The following is a 9,107-nucleotide window of genomic DNA, read 5'->3' as shown; positions in this document are numbered from 1 at the left end:
TAAGCAGCAAAGCATTCAAGAGGTGACTTGGGTGATGTTAAAGATGTTCAGTTTTAAAAGGGAAACAGAGCATAAAAGCTTGGAAAATTTGCTGCCTGAGAATGCAATAGAAAAGAAAGTCCCATTTTCTGAGGAGAAATTCAAGTTGGCTGCAGAAATTTGCATAAGCAATGAGAAGCCAAATGTTAATCATCAATACAATGGGGCAAAAGTCTCCAGGGCATGCCAGAGAACTTTGCAGCAGTGGCGAAAATATCTCCAGGGCATGTCATACACCTTTGCAGCAGCCCCTCCCATCACAGGCCTCAAAGTTTAGAAGGAAAAAATGGTTTCTCGGACCAGGTCTAGGGTTCCTCGGCTGTATGCACTCCAGGGACTTGGTGTCCTGCATCTCAGCCACTCCAGCCATGACTAAAAAGGCCCAAGGTATAGCTCTGGCTGTTGCTTCAGAGGATGGAAGTCCTAAGCCTTGGCAGCTTCCACATGGTGTTGAGCCTGTAGGTGCATAAAAGTCAAGAATTGAGAGTTGGGAACCTCCACCTAGATTTCAGAGGATATATGAAAACGCCTGGATACCCAGGCAGAAGTTTGCTGCAGGGGTGGGCCCCTCATGGAGAATCTCTGCTAAGGCAGTGCAGAAGGGAAATGTGGGATTGGAGCTCCCACCCAGAGTCCCTACTGGGTCACCACCTAGTGGAGTTGTGAGAAGAGAGCTACCATCCTCCAGACCCCAAAAATGGTAGATCCAGCAACAGCTTGCACCATGGGCCTGGAAAAGCCACAGACACACAACACTAGCCTGTGAAAGCAGCCAGGAGGGAGGCTGTATCCTCCAAAACCACAGGGGCCGAGCTGCCCAAGACCGTGGGAACCCATCTCTTGCATCAGCATGTGATACCTGGAATCAAGGAGATCATTTTGGAGTTTTAAGATTTTACCATCATGCTAGATTTTTGACTTGCATGGAGCCTGAAGCCCCTTTGTTTTGGCAAGTTTCTCCCATTTGGAATAACTGTATCTACCCAATGCATATACCCCCATTGTATGTAGGAAGTAAATAAATTCCTTTGGATTTTACAGGCTCATAGGCCAAAGGGAATGGCCTTGACTTAGATGAGACATCGGACTGTGGACTTTTTTAGTTAATGCTGAAATGAGTTAAGATGTTGGGGGACTGTTGGGAAGGCATGATTGGTTTTGAAATGTGAAGACATAAGATTTGGGAGGGGCCAGGGGCAGAATGATATGATTTGGCTGTGTTTCCACCCAAATCTCATTTTGAATTGTAACTCCCACAATTCCTACGTGTGTGGGAGGAACCCAGTGGGGGGTGATTAAATTATGGGGGCAAGTCTTTCCTGAGCTGTTCTTGTGATAATGAATGCATCTTATGAGATCTGATGGTTTTAAAAACAGGAGTTTCCCTGCACAAGCTCCCTCTTCTCTTGTCTGCTGCCAGGTGAGACATCGCTTTCACCTTCCACCATGATTGTGAGGCCTCTCCAGCCATGTGGAACTGTAAGTCCGATAAACCTCTTTCTTGTGTAACTTGCCCAGTCTCGAGTACGCTTTTATCAGCATTGTAAAAACGGACTAATACACCATAATAAAACGTTTCAAAAATATTGTCTATTGTCATTGTATAGTAAGCAGCAATGCATATATGCTGACATCAATAGAATATGTGCCTTAGAAGTCAATACCTATTTATTTTATGAGCAACAATTTAGTTTCAACAAAAGAACAGCTTCTGCGGGTGCCGAGGGCTATCGGGGACGTGGGCAGGGAGCATGGGGATCCCGTGAAGAGGGCGCCCCTTTCCCACCCCTGGCTCCAGCCAGAGGTGTGCCTGCCCTGCCTCGCTCTCCAGCAGTCCTGGTAGGGCCGGGGCCCATCCGTGCTCTGCAGTGGGAGGTCCTCGTCGCCCCTCGTTTCCAGCAAGAGAATGGTGGCCCTTGGCCTCCCAGTGCAGTGTCAGTACTGCCCTGGGAGCATGGAGAGTTGTGTGGGAAGCAAGCCATTCTTGAAGTGGCGCCAACAAAAGAGAAGTCAGCAGTTCCTCAGCCCTCACGCTTCCAAGGAACAGAGAAGATGCAGAAGCCTGCAGGCAGAAAAAAGAAGATGCCGACCCGGAGGGAGAAAGCCGATGCGCAGAAGAGCATGCTCAGAGAGAAGGCGTAGGGGGATAGAAAGCCACCTGAGAGGCCCACTGTGCCCAAGAAGCCCCGCACAGAGCCCCGCCTGAGTCCTGAAGAAGAAGAGCACATCTTTGACGCCTTCCACGCTTCATTTAAAAACGCCTTTGAGGGGGTTCCCCTGTTCATTCCTTTTCAGAGGAAGAAGCCCTACTAGTGCAGTGAATGCAGGCAGATCTTTAAGCACAAGAAAGACCACATTCTCCATCAGAGGGTCCACACCAGAAAGAAACCCTTCAAGTGTGAGCAGTGTGGGAAGGCCTTTCAGCACAGCTCTGGCGTCACCAAACACCAGAGAACTCACACTGCTGGCCTTCATCAGACGTGTTGCCTGGGGGGTGTTCTGCTCTTGGGACCGCATTGGAGGGGCCACCCCAGGTGCAAGTGGGCAGGTGAACCACCAGAGGGGAGCCGGGGCACTCATGGCCTCCTGACGGTCCTGCCACCACAGTCACTGCTGGAAGCATGGCCTTTGTGGCTTCTCAGTGGACCTTGGTCCCAATGAGGGGTACGTGGCATGTCCGTGGTGTCATATACCTGCCTCTGTGACGACTGCATCTCGCACTGCTGGGCGTGTGCTGGGGAGGCCAGTCTCCCTGTGGGGCTCCCCAGGGCTATGGTCAGCTCACTGCTGTCAGCATGAGGGTGAGGGAGCAAGCGGGAGTGGCCTCCGCTTCACCTGGATAGACTGTCCCTGGATGCCCCCCACAGGGCAGAACATCCTGGTGGGCCCCTTTCCCCAGATCTTCTTATGCATCCGTTCCCAGTGTGATCTGAGGCTGGACGGCCTCAGTCAGCTGTCACCAGGAGAGGAAGGCTCACACTCCCAAAATGGACATCTCAGGAGGTGAAATTGTTCACAAGCAGGCATCAAAGCACATGTGATATGTGATCCTGGATCAGAAGAGTTGTTGTGAAGAACCTTGCTGGGACGTTTGGCAGACCGGGAGTGTAGACCAGGCACGGTTGGCACCAGCTCAGCAGTGACAGGGCAGTCCTCACTGGCGTCCTCCTACTACAGATGCACACTGAGGCTCTCTGCAGAGGAGCATGACATCTGCAGTTCGTGCCAACAGTGTGTGCGTGTCACTGGAGAGTGACAGAGGAGACTGGCTAAATGTCAGTCACTGGGGAATCTAGAACACAGGGCTGATAGGATGGACCACCAGATGCAGAAAGATATCTCACCAAATGCCAGCCCTAGGTCATGCCCACAGAGACACCAGCAGCAGCGTATGGCTGGCAGGACCATCTCGACCTCTCTAACAGCAGGCAGACTGGTAGAGCAGATCACTCCCAAAGAAGGAAGTTCCAGATGAAATATGAATAGCCCATTTTTCACTTCATGAAACATTGTTCCCTTTGTACCTGAAAGAAAACTGAAATACTGCTTCTCCCCATTATCTACACCTCCCTCACAGACCATCCTATAAGCCAAACAGCAAAACAGGCAGTTGACCCCTAGACAAAAGCACTGATTTTTAAGGCAGCAGAATGTTACTGAACTATCCACATACTCCTAACCCCACCCCACCTCCACCCTCAGACACCATATTCCTACATGCAGGGAGTTTGAACTCCCAGAAAACATCCAGACATAAAAAATGACTCACTGCTCTAAAGTAATTATGTTTCCATAAAAAAAAAGAAAAAGAAAAAAATAACTTCTGCAAGCGAATGAAGCAAGAAGTGCCCTGGTAACTGTGCAAGGGAAAGGCTGCAGTCTTTGCATAACCTGTTTCCTCGAAGTGTCAGAGAAATACACACAGAGATAGGAAACGATCACAGTTATACACAACAGAGCTGCCCTAGATAAGCACCTGATAGACAGTGAGAACTGAGCTACGTACATCAACTTACCTTCATGCTATAAATACGAGGAAAGGCTCTGACTGACACCTAGATCCAAGGAGCACATCCAGTGGTAGAAACTAAAAGAAAAACAACATGTAATCTATTATTTTTAACTTCACACACACACACACAAAAAGTTATCTTAAATATGAAAGGGAAGAACAGTCTTCTGAAAACAATTTGCTACAGAAACCAAAATAACATTCTAGAAAACTTTTGACAATAAGATACAGGACCTGAAAGTCACAAGGTCAGAATATGCTGAGACCAAGTGGAAAACAAATGACATTAAAGAAAAAAAAAATGAAAAAACTAAAATGAAAATGGACATATAAGATAAGAAAGCTAACAAGGCAATAAGGGTTTACTGTACATCAGAGTAGAATTTACACTGGAGAAAAATGCATTCATAATTTGAAATACAAAGTTGAAAAGTTATTTCATAAGTCAAAGGACAGGAATAAATAGTTGGAAACAATGCAGGCACACTAGATATAGAGGAGGAAGAATAAAATTCCAAACTAAGAACTATAGATAGACTTGAAAAGGAAATCAAAATAATTGGCACGGGTGCAATAAATCAAGGAAAAATCTATTTAGCTGAAATGTATACATATCTAAAGATCTCATCATGCTCCAAATAAAGTTAATAAATAGACACATCCAGACAAATTTTTAACTTATAATAAAGAAAATGTCCAACAAGCATTTAGGCCAGGACACTAGTTAATACTACAAATAAATATACAATGATATATACAAATAAATAAATATGCACTGTTAGGTTAATAGAGAAGTTGCCACAGCATGTTAAGAGAGGAAAAACCATTTTCTACTACTCAGTCAAGTTGTCATTCACGTGTGAGGAAAATAGAAAGACATTCTCAGAAATGCCAAGTCTCATATAATACAACACTTAGGGATCTAAAATTACTAAAAGGTACAGTCCAGTCTGAAAAAAAGTGGATTAAAATTAAAAGCACAAGAATGTAAACAGGGGGTTAAAAGAACTAGTACATGGTCTAATAAACTTCACATCTATAAGGGAAGTTAGTTCTTTCATGCAGCTTCTGGTATGACAAGCTCCCAGTAGATGGACCCTTTATTCCCAAACATAGATTTCATCTTAGACATTCATTGACATAATAATCTCCTGATAATAATGGTCCATGGTCTCTTATCCACAATATCAAAATCCAAGAAACTTTGAGAACAGAGAACTCTGAGATCAGAGAACTGACATGAGGCTATTTATAGTTTTTATAATCTTCTGAATGCTAATATTTATCATATTGCTGCATAAATATCAGCAAATTGGATTGCAGCTTATTGCCACATACTCTTCTGTGGCTATCATATAACATGCAATATTTTCCTTTCTAAAAAAAAAAAAAAACTTGTAATTCTGGAGCACATTCAGGAGTTCCAAATAAGAGATCGTGGAACTCCACTAGATAAACTCACCCAAATGGCTCACTTTCTTATAGCAACCCTAGCCAGTTTATGCATCAATTATGTACACCACCTCTCACACCTCTCTGGACACTCAAAACAACTGATTTCTTTCTACGGTGTGCAAGGGACTGTCAATTTTAGAAGACATCAAGGGAGGGGGACTCATCCCTGACTATCTCCTGAATACCTATACTATCTGCCATGCTGAAAGCTGGAGGAACAGTTCTTGGGCTCCTTCAAAAATGATGAAACATTCTATTCCCATAGCTCATCTCAAACTGTCTCCCTTCATGCACATCTATCCCATATTTAATCAATTTCTATTCTATCCAACCCACTGGAAGCCTGTCTTTGACCCTGAGCCTTAGCCATCTGACCCTAGCAAAACGTCAGGTCTAATATAAGAGGTTGTACATTCCTGACACAGCTGTGGGACACTCCAAGTATCTGAACAATCAGAGTGGCATTTACTGGAGGATGACACCCAAATTTTGAACACTCTGTGGTACATTAATGCTTTCCTAAGCTTTGCTTCAAGGATGGGAAGGATCAGATTATGCTTGCCTCTGTTTCTCCAGCTCATTTACAGATGAGCCATTAAACATTCCCTACTTGCCCTCTTGGAGATCCTTCTAATCTCTAACTCCAGATCTGTTGGCTCTGATTCACTTATTCTCTATCATGACTGTTTACTTCAGATTCCCCTTTGGTTATTTATCCAGTCTTTTTTCTGTATGCTTTGGATGTTTTAAAACTTCTCTTCATTCAGAATACAAAATTTTGTTTGCCTGTGCTCAGGGCTTTGCAGCCATAGCCGAGCCCTATTGTATTTGCCAGAATTAAAACATGTAATCAAAAATAAAATAAAATAAAATTATGATTAAATAAAGTAACCATTGATCTATTTCAGCTAATGGAAGTCCAAAGATATCCCATCCAAGACTTAATGGCTCACCTGTGGTGAAGAGGAAACCAAGCATCCTTGATCTTTATGTTCTACTACCAGAATATATGGCTTCCATGCTTAAGCTCATCTCACAGACGAAGATGGCGCTAGAACAATAGATTTCATTTACATCTCCCACACAGTATGAAGGAAAAGGAGCAGAAAGGCAAAGAAGATACACTCCTCAGCTGAAACTGCTTCTGCGGACTTTCCAAAAGTGTCACTCAAAGCTTAATGCTTAATGTCATTGTCCCAACTCAGGAATGTGTATTCACCTAGCCATAAGGAAGGTTAGCTTGAATTTGGCCAGCTGCCAAATACATACATACACAAATACACAGGGTTTTGTTTGTTGAAAAAAGAAGAAATTAGGCTGGGCAATTAGCAATCCACCAGCAGTTTCTGCCATAGTCACCTACTATGATGCCTTAGTCCCAGCATTAGGAGATCAGATGTTAATCAGCAATAATAAAATATGCACTCTCAATCCATCGCTCATCCAGATTCATACAAAGTAGTGAGAATGTCAAGATTACTGAAGTCACAATTTTCTATTAATAAATAAAAGGCAAGAGATGTGTTTCAATGGGTTGGAAAAAGCAGGCATATCCTTTTTAAAATTTTAATGTGGAGTTTGTAGGGGAAAGCTCTATTGACAAAGTCCAGGAAAGCTGAAAATGGTACTGGCCATACTCACTTCCAGTTTTCTCTCCATCTTCTCCATTATAGAAATTCTAGCCACGTCAGGATACCACAGACTTATCCCTTCCTTTCAACTTGGCAGCATAGGCCAGGGTTACTGACATGTTTGCCTTTTTCAACACGGCTAGCATCCTTGTGTTTTCTACAGTGGGGCTCTCTGTGATGTCAGATGAGTTTTCCAGTCATGGTACCTCTTAAGTTCTAAGACATTTATAAATAAATAAAAAACACTCAAGAAACCTCACAGAACATAATCTCAGAATCCTCAAAATATTTTGTGGCAACCAGAAAAGAGGAGGATGAGGTCTGGGAAATCTCTTCACCCAATTCATGTGATCAGGTTTTCTAATTATCCAGAAGAACCAATACATATAGGCAAGCAACTTAAAAACATGTTATTCTGAAATGCTATGTCTATTTTTTAAGTGTTTTATTCCATCATGTTTTATTCCAAAACCATAAATTAATTATATGCAGACTAAGAGGCAGACACAAAATCCACTATTAAAAATATTTCATTTATGTTATAAAAATAATTTAATCTATTTTCTGTCTCTATAGATTTGCCTACTCTGAACATTTCATATAAATGGAATCACACGCTAGATGGTCTTCTGTGACTGGATTCTTTATTTAGCATAATGTTTTCAATAATTGTATAGTATGTCAATTATATCTCAAAATGTTATTTCTAAAAATCAATCTTAAAAAGTAAAATAAAAATATAATATAAATTGATTTAAAACACTCAAATACAACAAATTTAAGATGACTGGAAGTAAAATTTGAATAAAACTTTAGGGGAGGCCAGGTGCAGTGGCTCCCACCTGTAATCCCAGCATTTTGGGAGGCCAAGGCAGGCAGATCACTTGAGGTCAGGAGTTCCAGACCAGCCTGGCCAACATGAAAAAACCCCTCTCTCTACTAAAAATACAAAAATTATCCAGGCATGGTGGCACATGCCTGTAATCCCAGCTACTCGGGAGTCTGAGCAGGAGAATCACTTAAACCCAGGAGGCAGAGGTTACAGTGATCAGAGATCATGCCACTGCACTCCAGCCTGGGTGACAGAGCAAGACTTTAGATGAAAACTAGCAAGAAATACAATAAAAATAATTATTAATTTCAGATAATATAAACTTATGCAAAAAGTATCAAATGTAATAAGAAAGATTTTATTAAAGGGACAACTATCAGGTTGGTGCAAAAGTAATTGTGGTTTTGCTATTACTTTTAATGGTAAACGCCATGATTACTTTTGCACAAATCCAATACAATAATCACCACTCGCCATCAGAGAAATGCAAATCAAAACCACAATGAGATACCATCTCACACCAGTTAGAATGGCAATCATCAAAAAGTCAGGGAACAACAAGTGCTGGAGAGGATGCGGAGAAATAGGAACACTTTTACACTGTTGGTGGGACTGTAAACTAGTTCAACCATTGTGGGAAAAGTGTGGTGATTCCTCAAGAACCTAGAACTAGAAATAACCATTTGACCCAGCTATCCCATTACTGGGTATATACCCAAAGGATTATTAATCATGCTGCTATAAAGACACATGCACACGTATATTTATTGTGGCACTATTCACAATAGCAAAGACTTGGAATCAACCCAAATGTCCATCAGTGACAGACTGGATTAAGAAAATGTGGCACATATACACCATGGAATACTATGCAGCCATAAAAAAGGATGAGTTTATGTCCTTTGTAGGGACATGGATGCAGCTGGAAACCATCACTCTCAGCAAAGTATCGCAAGAACAGAAAACCAAACACTGCATGTTCTCACTCATAGGTGGGAATTGAACAATGAGATCGCTTGGACACAGGAAGGGGAACATCACACACCGGGGCCTATTGTGGGATGCGGGGAGGATAGCATTAGAAGATATACCTAATGTAAATGATGAGTTAATGGGTGCAGCACACCAACATGGCACA

At 42.5% G+C, this 9,107-nt stretch overlaps 1 pseudogene; it reads left to right on the top strand.

The window, feature by feature from the left end:
- Positions 1 to 2,091: 2,091 nt before the first annotated feature.
- On the top strand, positions 2,092 to 2,700 carry LOC111524496 (annotated as a pseudogene).
- The last annotated feature ends 6,407 nt before the right edge of the window (positions 2,701 to 9,107 follow it).

This window comes from Piliocolobus tephrosceles, chromosome 6 (assembly GCF_002776525.5).
Source record: "Piliocolobus tephrosceles isolate RC106 chromosome 6, ASM277652v3, whole genome shotgun sequence".
In the NCBI taxonomy this organism is placed as follows: Eukaryota; Metazoa; Chordata; class Mammalia; order Primates; family Cercopithecidae; genus Piliocolobus; species Piliocolobus tephrosceles.
Note: the sequence above shows the minus strand (reverse complement) of the source record. Positions and strands in the feature narration are given on the sequence as shown.